The sequence below is a fragment of the Acyrthosiphon pisum genome, chromosome A1, assembly GCF_005508785.2.
Source record: "Acyrthosiphon pisum isolate AL4f chromosome A1, pea_aphid_22Mar2018_4r6ur, whole genome shotgun sequence".
Taxonomy (NCBI): domain Eukaryota; kingdom Metazoa; phylum Arthropoda; class Insecta; order Hemiptera; family Aphididae; genus Acyrthosiphon; species Acyrthosiphon pisum.
Window position 1 is genome coordinate 68720889 of NC_042494.1, and position 16372 is coordinate 68737260.

Here is a 16372-nt window from a genome sequence, read left to right on the forward strand (position 1 = left end):
TATTATTAAATGCTGTTTCAAAATTTAAAGTTGAAACAATACAATATAAGCTTATATGCTTGATATAAATTAGTATGCCTAATAACAAAATAATATATTGTTTTTTATAACCATGTTATAACCATGTTTATTGTGTTAATATCAACCAGAGTATAAAAAGTATAATTTAAAAATATATTTTTACGACTTTTAAATGTTTGTGTTGAAGAAAAATTAAACAATTTGTCAAAAACGTGTACTTACTCAATACAGCATAAAATAGAGTAGAAGGTGCCTCAACTCAATGGTTATCAAAATATTTAAATAAAATAAACTTATACGCCTATATACTGTAATTATAATTTTAACTTTACAAGTGGCTTATTTAACTATCAATTAATAACTATAAACAAAATCCAATGAGCTGATATGATTTTAAAGCTAACATTTATAGGTGCTATAGTCCAATCAAGTAGGTACATCGTTAAATTCACAATGTATGGCATTCTACAAAGTTTTGTATAAACTAATTATCTTGTCACCAAAGTCGATAAAATGCTACCACAAATTGATTTCGACAAACCCATGGCGGTGAGGATATGAGCAAGAGAGAACGTGCATTCAGTGCATCAGCGGCTTTATAATAATGAGAAAAGGTAGGCTACACGAATCGTTGTGCTTTTCAAGCCAAAGTGTGTGTGTAGGGACCGTGGGGTTATAACTGCCGAAATATCCGGAATCTCGACCTGGGCGACGGCAACGGCAGCGGTGGTCACATAAAAGATATGATGAGGCGGGGGTCACGTCCGTATCGTCCTCGCTGGTTTAATATTCATGAGAGTTTTCTGCCGTTTTATCGCCCTCTTAGTGCAAATATTCGTCGCCTAAACACACACGTAATAATAATAACACAGTACAACCGTCATAAAAAGCTCTAACCACCTGGAACGATATTGCACGTTTGTGTTTGACGTATATAATATTATATACAAATGTACGTGCGTATATATATTTAGGCACTATAAATATTTTATATTTAAAAAAAAATACAGGCGGCCGCCCGGGCGACTTAACGCTTTAGAGAAAAATCTTAGCTTCCTTTTATATGTATTGCGCTAATCTTACAACTGACGTCTAACATAAGTAATTTAATTTAATTTGATACTGCATCTACAAATCAGAAAACATTGATTCCTTCAGGTATTACGTAAGTTGTATGATAAACATAATATGTCTGTATATATAGTATAATATTCTTGTGGTAAAACTTTAAATTGCTTATCACATTCCAAAAAAACGGATTAAAAATACACCAATACTTCCATAATATTATATGTACCTATACTCCTAGATATTTTCAATAATGCTGTAACCTAATATCAGAAATTTGATGCAAATTATTTTTTTTTTTTAAACACGACAGTCAGATAAATTTATTACTTATCAATAGGTAGGTGTCAAAAACAGAAAATTTACAATATCTGTTTTAACAGTGATGGATCAATAAAGGGGCAAATGTAAACTAGGCCGGCTGTTACATTTTTTTTATAAGCTCGGGCCGAAAATTTTAGGTAGTAAAATGGGTAGATTATAAAATCGACCCGAAAATTTAAGATAATAAAAAAGGTCAGTTGTAAAATTAGCCAGATCATTTTGACCAATAAAATATAATAAGCACGACATAATTTAATCTGCAAATATATTTTACTTACATTTTTTAATACTATAACATTTTACTTACATTTTTTAATGCTATAACATATTACTTAAATGTTTACATAATTTTACATTTACTTAACGAATTTCATACTATGAATAATAATATGAAAATGAAAATAATTTTTGGAGGACGATAAGGTATATAAATGGTGTCCTCTGGGTAATGCTAAATGGTTTTCAAAAATATCATACCTACATATATTTTTTATTCACGCCGAGTTTACACATCGATCATTGTTACTAGATAAAATCCCGGACCGAGCTTACACTTAATTAATTTTTACCTGAGAAAAACACAAGCCGAGTTTACAATAGGCCTTTTGAAAAATTTTTTTCCTGGGGCCGAGCTTACAATTACCCCAATAAAGATAATATTCTTCTATCCGTCCTTCTCGTTTAATCACCACTAACATAATATATTTGTTGATAATTTTTTTTTTTTCTATATTTGTTCATTGAAACGACCTCAAGGTCTTTGACAATGCTTATCACAAGTGGGTAGTAGGGAGATCATGTGATCTATTTATCTATGTATATATCACTATATGCATGATACTACCCCCCTTCTCCAAGAGGAGACATGTGCGGTCTTCACTCCCAGTGGAGTGGGACCTAGTTGGAAACCGGATGACGCAATCGGACGACAGCACTGGAAAATGGTGACTGCGTAGAATCACACACATTTTATTTGTGGATAATGATTTATTAATCATTAAAATAAACATTATACTGCAGGAACCATATAAAAATATATAATTAAGTAGGTAGAGGAATATTGTTATATTTCAATTTATTGTTAAAATTATTTAAAAAATAACTTTATTTAAAGCTAAGTATATTGCTATACGTCTATACATCAATATTTTAATTTTGATTTAAGAACCAACAAGAAAACTTATTTGATATATACTTATACTTAGGTACTGTTTCCATGATAATATATTATAATTACTAAACAATTAATCAAAGCTGCAAGATCTTAAAGATTATTTAAAATTTATATTTTGATAATCGTAAAATGTCATCAAGAGATTAAAAATGTCTTCAATTAAGTTAAAAATAATTACTAGGTAGGTACCTACTAATTTACTCTCAACAAAAAATGCTGGCTTAAAGTCAAAATGTACCTACCTATAATAGAACATCCCATATTTTCTTAATTTAGGTAATTTAATATTTGTTATAGTAGGCAATAACTAGTAAACATATACATGTAATGTAAACAGATATATGTACGTATTTATAATATAATCATAAAAATTAAACTTTAAATTCAAACTCTAGAATAAAACTAGAACTCTGCCTAGAACCAACAATATCTTAAATCCCTATGAACATTGTTGAATTATGGGAATAATTTTAGATGTTAAAAATGTCACGTTAATGTTATGTATATGAAAATTTATTAATACATATATTGTTTAAATAACAATCTAAATAAGTCAATATACACTTAAAGAAAATTTAGCTTAAATTATTCATACATATTGCGTATACCGTATATACATGACGATTAGGAACAAACACTCATTAGGTATTTCGAAGTTAGAATTTTTTTTAAATGTTTGCTTTTTGAAACTTCAAGATACATGCCAATCTAAGAATCTAAGATTATAGAGGTATGAAGGGTATGGAGAGTACCTACTCTATAAAATGGATGGTACACTAATCTAAACCTAAATGCTTTTTAATAAAATAAAAACTGACCGACCAATATTTAAATCCACATTTTTAGTCAAGAGTTTACACAATATAATTAAAAATATAGGTACCTATAAAGCAGTTTAAAATCTATGATGTATAATGCAGTTTCATGGTTTTTAACTCCAGACGCAATTACAGCTCCAATGAATGACATAATGTTTCTAAAAAAATTGGAATTCTATAAAATAAACGATAAAGAAGTAGCAGAAAAAGCAATAATGAAATTCATAAATATTTGTGGTATTTGAATGAAGAGTGTTCTGCTTTTTCAATATTTGATGAAAGATTAAGTATTGACACACGATTAAAAATGGCTGAAAAAATTTTGCAAGAAAAACCTGAAAGAGAACCACAAAAAAAGTACATTATTAAGTTTGAAGATGTACAACACTTTCTCGACAAGATTAAGTATTGTATAATTGTATATTGTATACCTATATAATATATATGTAGCATTTTATCGTTGTAACTTATAACAAACAAAATAAGGACAATACAACAACAAATTGCGTATAATACATAGAAAAAAACTCATAATCTTCAAAACAATGAATTTTAAAATAATAATCATCATGTATAATATTTCTATGTATAGATATTTTTTTAAATATCTATGCCAATGGTTAGAAATAAGTATATTAATTCAAAACATTGATTTGAATCTTATAATAATCCACTTAGCTTAGTAAAGTGCTCTAATAATTATTGATGTGATATTCAGAAACATCTTTAATATAATTTATATTGTAGTCCCATGGGTCAAAATTGGAATATGGCAAATGACAATTTATCCTTAGTAGGTGTAATTTACCCCATAACAAAACAACGAAATCAAGCCAAAAACCTTATAAATGTGCAAACCACTGCATTGCTAGACATAAACATTTATATGACCTTTAACCCATTGGCCATTACGAATAAGCTCATTTAAACAGGAATTCCGAATTACCGAAACTAAGACAAAATTATACACACGTAACTAAGGATTTAAGTAAATCCAAACCACGGATTCGGCATTAAAATAAATCACCCAAAGCTTAATAGGTAATTGTAATGCTAATAGAGGGTATTTGTGTATATCCTCCTATAGTCCTATGTAAAATATCCGAACTACAACCTCAATTTTACATAAACAAAAATACCAAATTAAATTCAATCAAATTATACCGAATTGTATTTAGAGTTAGTTATACAGTATAAGATTCAGAGAGAAAAATGTTAACATATTTTATATTAATTTAAAAAGTAATTATTAATTATATTCTATAATAATACACCGAGTACTAATAGGTATAATATAAAAAATTACATTTATTGACAAATAAAATGATTTATTATATAACATTTAAAATTATGTTGAGCAAATATACATAATATATGATGTGTTATTAAGAAACGAGTACTGCACATTTATTTCACAGCCTACTAATATGTCACACTTATTACGACTTACCGCACTTATACAGTTATGCCACATAAATATTTTTTCAAGATGGTAATATTACAACTAAATGTTGTACAAGAAATAAACTGAATATAATCATTATTTATTTCATTAAGTCATTATATTCTAATCGTATAATATTCGTGATAATAATTTGTTAGCCCTGCCCATTAACTTTAAAATATCTCCGAGCATTATTAATTACAATTTACAATTCATGTTACTGTGGGTAGTCGATAAAAAACGAATTCGTGACAAAACAAAATTGAACGTAGGCCGATTAAATGTATAGAATTACTCTTTTTAATTGCTCATCTTTAAGCACATCTCAATATAGTTGCATATAAAATTTAAATTCAAACTACAGATATTTTGAAATAAGTACCTGTTATTTATGAAAATATCATCGTAAAAACGAAAGAATTAATTATTAAATATAAATGTAAAAAAATGAAAGACTAAAATAAAATAATGGTTAAAATTAAGACTGTATGATATAATAATTTATTATTAATTGCCAAATGTATCTTACATGTGTGATAAATTATAAAAATATTAATATTATTGATTATGATAGTATTTAAATAATTTATTTAAGTCATTTTCATATCAAAGAATAAGAATGTTAAATTAAATGTATGGATATAATATTACAGTAGCATATTTTATGAGACAAAGGAGGCAATTGCACTAGCTGGGGGGCAACATTTTAGGAATGACTAATTTTAACGACAACGATATTTGAACTATTGTGTAATATAATGGAATATTTGTATAAATATATGGGAGTATACATTTTACCCCGAGGTGCTAATAACTTTTAATTGCACCACTAATTAATAATACATTAAAAACAAAGACAAGCCCAAGTAAATATTTAATTTATCTTTACAAAATACAAAGTAAAATGTACCATGAGATAAATTGCCACAAGAATCAAATAAACTAGACATTTATTATAACAGATTGTAAATATGTTATTTAGTAATTGTAATTTAAATATATAGTCACATGATATTCCCTCAGTCCATAATTAACAATTGAAAAAATTGAGACAAAAAAGGTGGGCATGTAGGTTACCGCTCTGCAGTACAGTTGGAGTCAAGTGTACCTCGTCATTGAATAAGTCACCATAATTAGTGAGTTAATTTTGAATTCAATGGTAAATCATTACGTCATATGAGAAGAAATTATTCAGAACGGAGACGGTTGTGGAAGTCTTTTTTCAAAAAAAATTTTTAAAATACTTATGTTAGGTATCATAGTAAAATATTATACAATTTAAAAAAAATTCTAACATTTTATAAGCTATATGTTTATATGTTGTTATGCTATATGTTCAATTAACTTTATAAGTTATTTAAAATATTAATTAGTTTACTATTTAACTATTCAACTTTGTGTTAATTGTTTGATAGAAACAAATTATTTCATGATGATGTTATGTACTGAACTCACTAGTACCTATAATTACAAAAAAAAACATTAATCAAATATTCGGAATTGTTTTACATGAGGGCCAAAGCCTCAACTATATGTAGAATTTATCAAAAAAAAACCTTATTTCTATTGCATATACTAGGTACATTATTGTGCATTAATAATAAAAAAAATTAAAATATCACAAAACTGAATGTGAAAAAACTCTTTTTACTGTTCAAATGTATCGCCAATAATATTAAAGCCTATCAATAAAATATTATGCATAATTACGAAAAACACATATTATTATGCTTATATTTATGTATTTTAAAGTTAGGTACACAATTATTATAAACAATAAGTTACTGGACATCGGTTATTAGCTAAGAATAATAATATTTCAATGATTCTTTTCTTTTGTCTATAAACCCCTTTTTAAGTACCTATTATACTTACCTATATAGTGCTCTAACAATTGATGTAACCTTATTTATGGATTGAAAATTTAATATATTTGGTACTTTAATATAGAGGTCATTTTTTGATATTCTTACTCTTATAAGTTTATTAAAGCGCAAAGGAAACTACAGAAAAATGAGAAAAAAAAAGTTGGACATCTATTTTTAACGAAATCAATTTAGGTTACTTTGTGTTATTCCAATAAATAATACTTCTTGATTCGAAAAATCATAAATTTACAAAAAATAATATCTTGCGTCGAGGAGATCGACGAGAAACCACTCGTATTTGGTCACTCACCAACACCAAAAGTCTCTGTATCGTATAATATATAATAAATTATATTCGGACCCAGCTCTTTTTTAACTAACCGTAAGCAATTTATTTAATAAAAAGAAATTTTCTTTATGTAGGTATATTAAAATGTCCTACCGACAAGTAACAAAATGGTTTATAGAAGTTTTATTTATTCTTTAGTTTAATAAAAACAGTCAAGCACTCGGAATAAATTAAAACAATAAACAAATCAGAAAATATATCTTTGTTTTAATATAAATGTTATTTTTACCATTCTGCAAATATTTTAATAAGTATTTTATTAAAAACAATGATTAATACCTCAATCAGTGTTAAACACCAGACTTCCTTAATTATATACTTCGGTTCCCTATAGCCGGACATAAATAAAAATGTGTTAGACCAGGGAAAACTTTCAAAGTGCATAATTCAAAATTAATTTGTAAAACCCAGATTAAAATCATATTAATCTTAAAACCTACCGTATACGTAAAAAGTTACAAATTATACGTGTGATTTACATATTATTCTTGTCTAGTCTACTGGTAGGTAGTAAGAAAAAACAATAAATAAAATTAACAATGAACATAAATATAAAACATCATAATCAAGACTAAAAAAATCAGTTGATAGGATACGTTACGGATAAGTTAGGGCGTTAAGCTGCTTGGATTTACAAAAAATTATAAAATAAAATGTACATAACATTTTTGAGATTTGATTCTTTATGGCTGGTTGTGTTTAATATTCAAACGTTTCTAGTCTTTTACAACGATAGCTTTTAACGAACAGCATAAAACATTTATACATAGACTGAAGGGTTCGTGATAGCGATTGGCCTGGGGCCAAAATAAGGAAATAGTCCCGTATTTAAGCCTCTAGAATAAGGGTTATACTAGGTGAATTATTTATAGGGAATCGTCAGTAAGTTCAAACGATAGTGGTGTTGCACGGAAAAACATTTAGGAAAAGAGCATTATTTAATGACATTTTAATGGCCATAATGTAAAAATAAAAAAAAATCGAGGCAACTTTGTGATCTTGATATTTATATTTGAATTGTATAAGTTTATCTACTTTCATCTTTATGTAAGTACTAACATATAGAAACTATATAATATAAGAGATACGAATAGAGTTTATTTATTTTCCATGTTACTCTAACTATACCTACCTATATTAAATTTTGATATAAACCTACTTAATTTTTAATATTTACAAACATAATATAACTATATAAACGAAAGTAATAAATCAATAAATGAAATAAAGTTACATAATATATTAGTATGGAAAACCAAATTAATTAATCTGAGAACGAGTCGGAGAATTTGTTTCTACAGTACTTTCAGTAATACCTACCTGTCATGAAGTGTGTAATTAAAATGTAGATCATCATGAATTGGGCACCGCATTGAGTGTGTTAGATTTTAATTATATATAAATATATAAAAAATCATTGAATAAAAAAAAGATTCTGAAGTCTGAACCAAAAATATAGTCAAGAAAATTCGAACTCTAAACTCTTTCAAAAAAATTATGCCTACCTACTTACATATTTTCGATATTTTTAAATTTCTGTAAAAACAACTTATGAAAAACTTCTTATCAGTTATCACACTCTTAAGCTTAGAATTAAAAATGTTATCAAACCTAAACTGAAAATAAAACTAAACAAATTCATACATTATAAATACCTTTTTATGAATCTGAATATTTTAATAATGACATCGAGTAAGTACAGTAAATTGTAATACTGCAGATTGATTGTAATGTGACTATGTGTTTTGATATTTTTAAATCACTGTAAGAATATATAATGAGAAACACTGTATAGGTATTAAGCTTTCAAAGTGACAAGTAGACTATGGTTTCAAGAAGAAACCAATTCCTGCTGGGTTGTCTTAATTCCATTTTTTGATGACAAAAATTGACCCGAAATATCATTCCGGCAGCACCGTCGTAAAAATCATAAACATATTTCCAGACAAGTCGAAAAACACAAATGTGAACTTAAAATAAGTCATGGCCATATGACAGAAAGTTGCAGTAAGACTTAGTCTCAATCCCTAGAACGAATATAATAAAGTTTTTTATAAGGATCTAAATACTTGATAAACCGTCATTTGGAACCTATTTGATAAACTAATTATGGATCGCAAATGATATTTCTGGATATTACCTATAGTCTAAATTTAAATAGCAACGGATAGGTCTATCTACATTTACAATATTATCATAAAACATTTTACGTTAATTGTCCAAATAATTATCTTGATAACTGTTACAACGTAATAGTTATCAATATTGTATTATTGTTATTATTATCAGGTTTTAGGATTATTAGTACGATGTCATCTTTTTTTTCATATTATTATTCGTAATTCTAATATACATTTAAATATACGTATTATGCATAGTATATAAACCTTACTATCTGCATCTTCTGACAACACCATACAATCTCTCTAACTACAAACTCACCTAAATACTTCCCGCAATAGTTCACAAATTAAAAAATTTTAAAAAAAGGAATCCAAGTCCTTTTTTGTCATATTATACTTTCTCACTTAAACCTCAACCATGTCAACAACAACATCATCATTGAATCATTCCTCGTTCAACAGAAGTTAAACCTGGGCCTTACACTTTACAGGCGCTTGACCTGGTCTCTTCATCTCAAAGAAAAGCGAAAGAAACTATATTCCTCAGATAAGGTCACTCCTTCACTCTACCCTAACCAAACCTATCAAAATAATTCTTTTTAAAACTCTTCGACAACAACTATGGGAGTATGGCATCGTAATCTGGGGCTTTGTTAAGAATATTACACAACCTTTCCAAAAAAATCTGTCTGCGCTGAATCGCTGGCACACCCTGGTCTTTAAACTCCGACCTCAAATTACTCTCAATCAACAAAACTGCTGCTCTCTATTAGTAACGCCTAAACGCCAAACTGCAAGATAATCCCAAAGAAATTATCAACGAGTTAGCATTACTCACTCTTCTCAGTAACCCAACCAGACGTCTCAAAAGGAACTAGTGCCGCGATTTGATAACTTTAGGTTAAGCACTTACTTAATAATTTTAAGAGGTGTCACAAATGTGTGATTTCTCTTAATTTGTGTATAAACTCGTTTAACTATAAATATTACTTATTGTACAAATTGCATGGATTGTAATTTATAAAAAAATAATGCCAATCAACAAAAAAATGTAATGTTTACAATTATTCTTCAAATATATTTTTTCTGAATTTCAAAAATAAAATCAAACGATTATATCATACGTAAATATTAGAGTTTCCATTGATTTTTGGTTGATTTTTCACAGAGTTTCTCCTAATTTTTAAACCATATGACCTAAGTACCAACTAAATGAAAAATGCAACCAAAAACCATTCGCAATGTTGGATTACCTAATGCAAGTTTATTGCTTCATATATTATTATAATTTACCTATAACACAAAAAATATCACTGATCCTTCAAAATTAATTCATGAAATATATTACAAATGCATGACTCAAGGCATGACTCTATTCAGAATCTATGACTATATTTTGCTCCTCAGAAAATGGCAAGCTGTAACTTGATCTAAATAAGTATACAGACATGGATGTTAGGTTAGGCCTGTGCCGATATACCGATTAATCGTTTTTTGTACGCGATAGTATCCATTAATCGATATAATTTGGAAATAAATATATATCGATTAATCGGATATATCGATATAATTGGATATTTCAATATATTGATAGAACGATACAATCGGATATATCAATATATCGATATAATCGATACATACACACACGTGTTTCATCCTATATTTCACCCCCACACCCAATAGTGTAAGTTACCGTGGGTTAAAAAAAAAAAGTATGGGTTATCCGGTAGTATCGATTATTTCAATCCATTTGTTTATCGAATATGGTGAATAAATAATATCGTAAATTCATTTTTTCTTCAAAATATATCGATTAATTGAAATAATCGATTTTTTGACACTATCGACAATCGAGTCTAACAAATGACTACCGAGCAGGCCTATAATGTTAGGTACACGTCTCACTTCATCCATATTTACATAAGAAGGTTTCAAATTTAAAAGTAGGCAATGATACATCATTAAATTAAATTAAATATACAATTAGGTTAACCCACACTCATCCACAAGCATGCTAAGTTTTGTATTTCTGTAAATTATAGCCTAAACTACGTAGGTATTGGAATTTATAATTAAAAAATGAAATACAACAATATTGTTATAATAGAACACAATTTATTAATGTAGTATTAAAAATAGCCTTAACGACTTGGAATAATGTAATATTTTATGAAAGTACCAAGTATTTTGGTATTAAAAATTTCAACATACTTCAACAACTACAAATAATCATTAATATTTAATATACCTAGGTAAGCACAGAGGAAATTTAATATTTATTCAAGGGCTGAATGCTATACTGTATTATTAATTTGATAATATAAATTATTGTCAATTATTATAATTCAAAATTAGCAACATCTAAGATTCTTATTTCGAAAAAAAACATATTTTAAGTTTAAAATGAGTTTTTATGATTTTTTCAATTTTAGTAAATTTTCTCAATACTCTCCAAAAATACTGAATCCTTAAACATCAGAAATAGGTACTACCTATGCATAACTTTAAATTACTAGAGGCACCAGGTATGTGACTTCAGGGGCGTATTTAGTATTTACGGTGGCGGATATGGGGACAAATCCGCCCCCATGGCTCTTTAAATACATGTCTATTTTTATATTATAATTATTAAATCGTAATCTGTAAACTAAAATTCTTGTCATCCTCCCCCTACAAAAAATACTAAATACGCCACTGTGTGACTTGTGACGCATGTTTTCTTTCTGATTAATAGTTTACTAATAGTAAAAAAAAGTACATCAACATAAAAACAACCAATAGGTAGCTTTCTCATTGTACCTATACTTAAATTGTATAATATAAATACCGAGATAAATACCAAGTTATTAAATACTAAATTGGTTAGGTTATACAGGTTTATACTTATTTTAAAAGATGAACTATTTGAAAAGTTAAGTAAAACCATTATAATCAATGGTAAACTGACAATATTGTTCTCAATAGTCAATTGCCCATTTAGGTATAATCATGGCAATTGAATATTATCATACCATCTATAGGCTATAATCAAGGCTATAATGTAATTCAACTTTGAAGACTCATTTGACTTCAATTGACTATTGAATAATAACAGTGTTATGCTAATAATAAACAAAAGATAATGCTAATATTAAACAATTATCTAGTATTTCAATGGTGATATAAATGATTGAATACCAAAGTTTATAATTTATGTTATCTTTCAGACATGAAGCGCATAATACTCTAATATTATTTATTATTTGTTAATACTCCGAGTATAAAGACAATAATTCCATTTGTACTTATAAATGATAAGTGATACGAGGTCATAGGTTTAGAATTTAATAGTTAAGTAGGTACTTAGGAATTAAAAATGTTAATAGCTGTTTAGAAAAACATTTTAACAGGTAGCGAACTAGAAACTGAAAACAGCTTACTAACAGTAATTCTAACTTGAACTATTTATTAACTAGGCGGGTATTAAAATTGATAAAATATTTTTTTAATTGTATTGTTTTGGTATTACAAAGTATATTATGGACAAAAAAAATAATGTAAAACCATACATCCTAGCCTCCTATCCAGGTGATAAAATAATCATGGGAAAAGCAGTCAGTAGGATAGTGCAAAAAGTAAGACTGACTTAATAAAAACATACAAGCATGAGTTGATGTACCAGGAAAATACCAAATACCTATCTATGAATATACAATAGATAGAAATGTACGGGATGGTGAAAATGAGACTGAAGAGTTGGTCTCTTGAGTTAGAAGTCAAACTTAGATTAATCAACTTAGAAGCCAATGATACATCCTTTTAGCAAGTACATGGATATAAATATCTTGAGGTTAACATAAATACATAACCGTAAATAACACTAATAACTAATAAGTAACAGGAACTGTATAAATATCAAAATTAAGCTCGAAATTAAGCTTCATGGAAATATCTTTATAAATATATCACTTTGCTATATCACATATTTTTAACTCAGAACGTATTGTCAATACTAACAAAATATAACATAGGCACATTAAACTATAAGTAAGTCAACAAATTATAAACTAAAAGACAGCAAAATTATACTCTGATTACCTAATACATAAGTATTACCTAGGTAAGTCAACTCATAACTCAATTTTGTTTTTTTTTTTTTTCTATAATCGTTTCATAACAACAGTTTGTATTTGTACCAGTCTAATAACAAATTTAATAGGTAGGTATAATGATCAATAATAATTTTGTTGTAAATGATCACTTGACTGTTAGTAAATAATTATCCTATAAGTAATCATGCATTTAATGTATGTAGGTAGGAACAAGGTACCTATACTAAGGTAGTAATACCTAATATCACTAGACAATAGGTGTTATTTATAATTTATACAAACAAAATGTATCAGCGAAGAGAGAAAGATAATTAGGTACCTAAATAATATGTTTCTCCCTGCATAAATTAGTACGTCTTGTACCTAGTACAATTTTTCGATGGCACTTACTAATCAAATGACATGTGAAAGTATGAAAAACACCTAATAGGTACCTATTGTGTACCCTATATAGCCTTTACAGTATGGGTCATTATCAATGCGTAACTAAATTTAATGTAAATTCATCTTTTTCTGTAGGTGATCAGTATACAGTAGGTACCTATGCACGGATTGCCAATCTACAAGTCACATATTATATACAATCTCTGTATAAGGCTTTTTAAACATCACATAGCCTACTTAGGTACACAATAAATTATTATTATCATCAAAATGATGTGCAGCGTAGGTACCTATAACAATACTAGAAAAATCAAAACCAGATTATTACAATACTCAGACGAGGTTTTCGAATTGGGCTTCGATCGCCGAAAGAATGTTCTAAACTAAAACACGATAGGGGGGGTAAGTGTGAAAATTGGTTTTCTGTCTTTACTCACCACGAGCGGTATTCGGGTACACTAGGACCCCTTGCAGAGCCGGACGGTCGGCCAAATCCAAAATATCGACGAGCGGCGCGAAAAGACATTGCTATCATTGAAAACGAGTTAAAACGACACGAATGATCGAGAAAGTTTATAATCGACGGACTTACGACACTATTAACTATAATAATAAAATATTTTGTGGTGCCCTGTCGATTCGAAAAGAAAATGAAAAGAAGAGTGAAAAAGAAAACGACACGCGAGGGAAGGAAGACGGCAACAACAACGACGACGACGACGAGGACGACGCCACGACGGACTGATCGCGCGCAGTGCTCACGGACGGGACGAAACGGTTGCGGGCCGAACGTGTACGGAGTACTTGCCGCGAACCCGTTACGTTTTTGTAAGGCTGTGTGTGGTTATATTATTGTGTTTGTACGGTCGTTGGGTGAGCCGCCAGAGCAGAGCGCAGCGCCACCAGTACCGGCCACCACCGCGGCGGCAGCAGCTGTGAAACAGGTTACGACGCGCAAACAAGTGGTTATCAAAGAGTGGATGACGATGACGTCACCGTTGTGGCGACAGTTGAGGAGACGGACGGACGAACCGACCCACCGACGACGCCGAGCCGCCTTGGACCAGTGCAGCCACTAGCCCCACCGGGCACGTGTACTACGTCATTATTAATATAATAATAATTTCCTCTATGGTCGCCGTTCCTCTTTTTAAGTCTTAACGGCTATGTAAATTATAATTGTAACAATGTCGGTTAATAGTAAGTTATTACTTGTTACTAATTAGCAATTAGTATGCGTGCGTGCGGTCGCGGATATCGTGATATATTGTCATGTTTTGTATTTTTGTCACCAACAGCGCTATTTGTTTTTTCCCCTCTGTGAAACAGAAGTGAAAATAACCACATACGAATTAATTATACTGTATAATTACAAGTATTGTATAATTTATACAATCCAACCTCTGACGGCTACTATTCTTCCGAAAATTCTTTACGCCATGCCTTATGTACAGTGGCGTAATTATGGAGGGGGGGATATGGGGATATATCCCCCCAGACCCTTTTTTTTTTAGAATAACCATAATTAAATTCCCGTAAGAACCAAGTCTTAAAAGATTTTAAGATAAGAAATAAGAATTCATGGATATTAATACTAATATAAAACTACGATAGCTCATAAATTACAATATATGACAAGACAATAGTTAGAACTTAACGCTGATAAATCTACAATTTACGACTCTAGATTAGTGTTAAAAGCATGAAATATATCACAAAAACGTGAAACATTGAAATTTGTCTAATACAAATATTAATGCAATAATGCTAGTTATTTATCAATTATTGATTATATTATAATCTACATTAGTTCTTATAATAATCATGGAATGAGTACAGTGGTTGACATATTATTACTATATATTGATTATACTTTTATACTAACTTAAATACCTACTTAATAGGAACCAGTGGCGTCATTTCAACTTTCAATAGAGGGGGGCAAAGGTTTTGACCGGCCCGAATGGGTAAAAAAAAACCGCTCGCTTCGCTCGCAACCGCATTATAATATATACTTACGTTTTTATCATATTACCATACCCCACCTCACTTATTCATAATTATACTTAATAAGAATTTTTTTTAGCCTAATTTTTACAACCTTATTTATTAACTGGTTAGTAACATAATTTGCAAATATGTGATAGCAGATATTTTATAAAACAAATGCACAATCCTATACCTACCAATTAAAATTCTGTAAACTATTAACAGTATTAACTATAACAATTTTTATTAATGAAGAAAAGTATTATTAATTGATTAAAGGATATCTTCTTTTTTTCATTTTTGAAAATAAGTCAACTGCATCATCCAAATTAATTTTACTAGATACATCACTTTCCACCGCAATGACCAGTAAATCACTCAGCCTTTCATTTCCCATTGTTAGCCGCAGATGGGTTTTAACTAATTTTAGAGAAGAAAAAAAGCGTTCATTGGATGCAGTAGTAACAGGCAAAGTCATGAGGATATTTATAATTTTAAGAGTTTCTTGAAAAGCATTTGGAAATTTTTGTCTTTTGACCAACATGGACTCGGAACTCTGCAGTGATTGGTATGCATCATTCTACATTTCTACACTAATTTAAAATCTTAAAAAATATGACTACTGGTTTACTGCAACGAGAAAACTTCAGTGAATTACCAAGGGGCCCAAAAATCAGTAGAGGGATTGAAAATTGTTTAGACGTTAGACACTTAGACGT

The 16372-nt window shown here is 29.0% G+C and overlaps 1 long non-coding RNA gene across 1 annotated transcript in view; it reads right to left on the reverse strand.

Moving 5' to 3' along the window:
• The window catches only part of LOC115033749, a 52292-nt gene extending 37695 nt beyond the window's left edge, over positions 1 to 14597 (reverse strand). Inside the window, exon 1 of the long non-coding RNA XR_003839057.1 lies at positions 14102 to 14597. This is a non-coding gene — a long non-coding RNA (uncharacterized LOC115033749). The remainder of the gene's footprint in view (positions 1 to 14101) is intronic.
• Positions 14598 to 16372: the final 1775 nt, after the last annotated feature.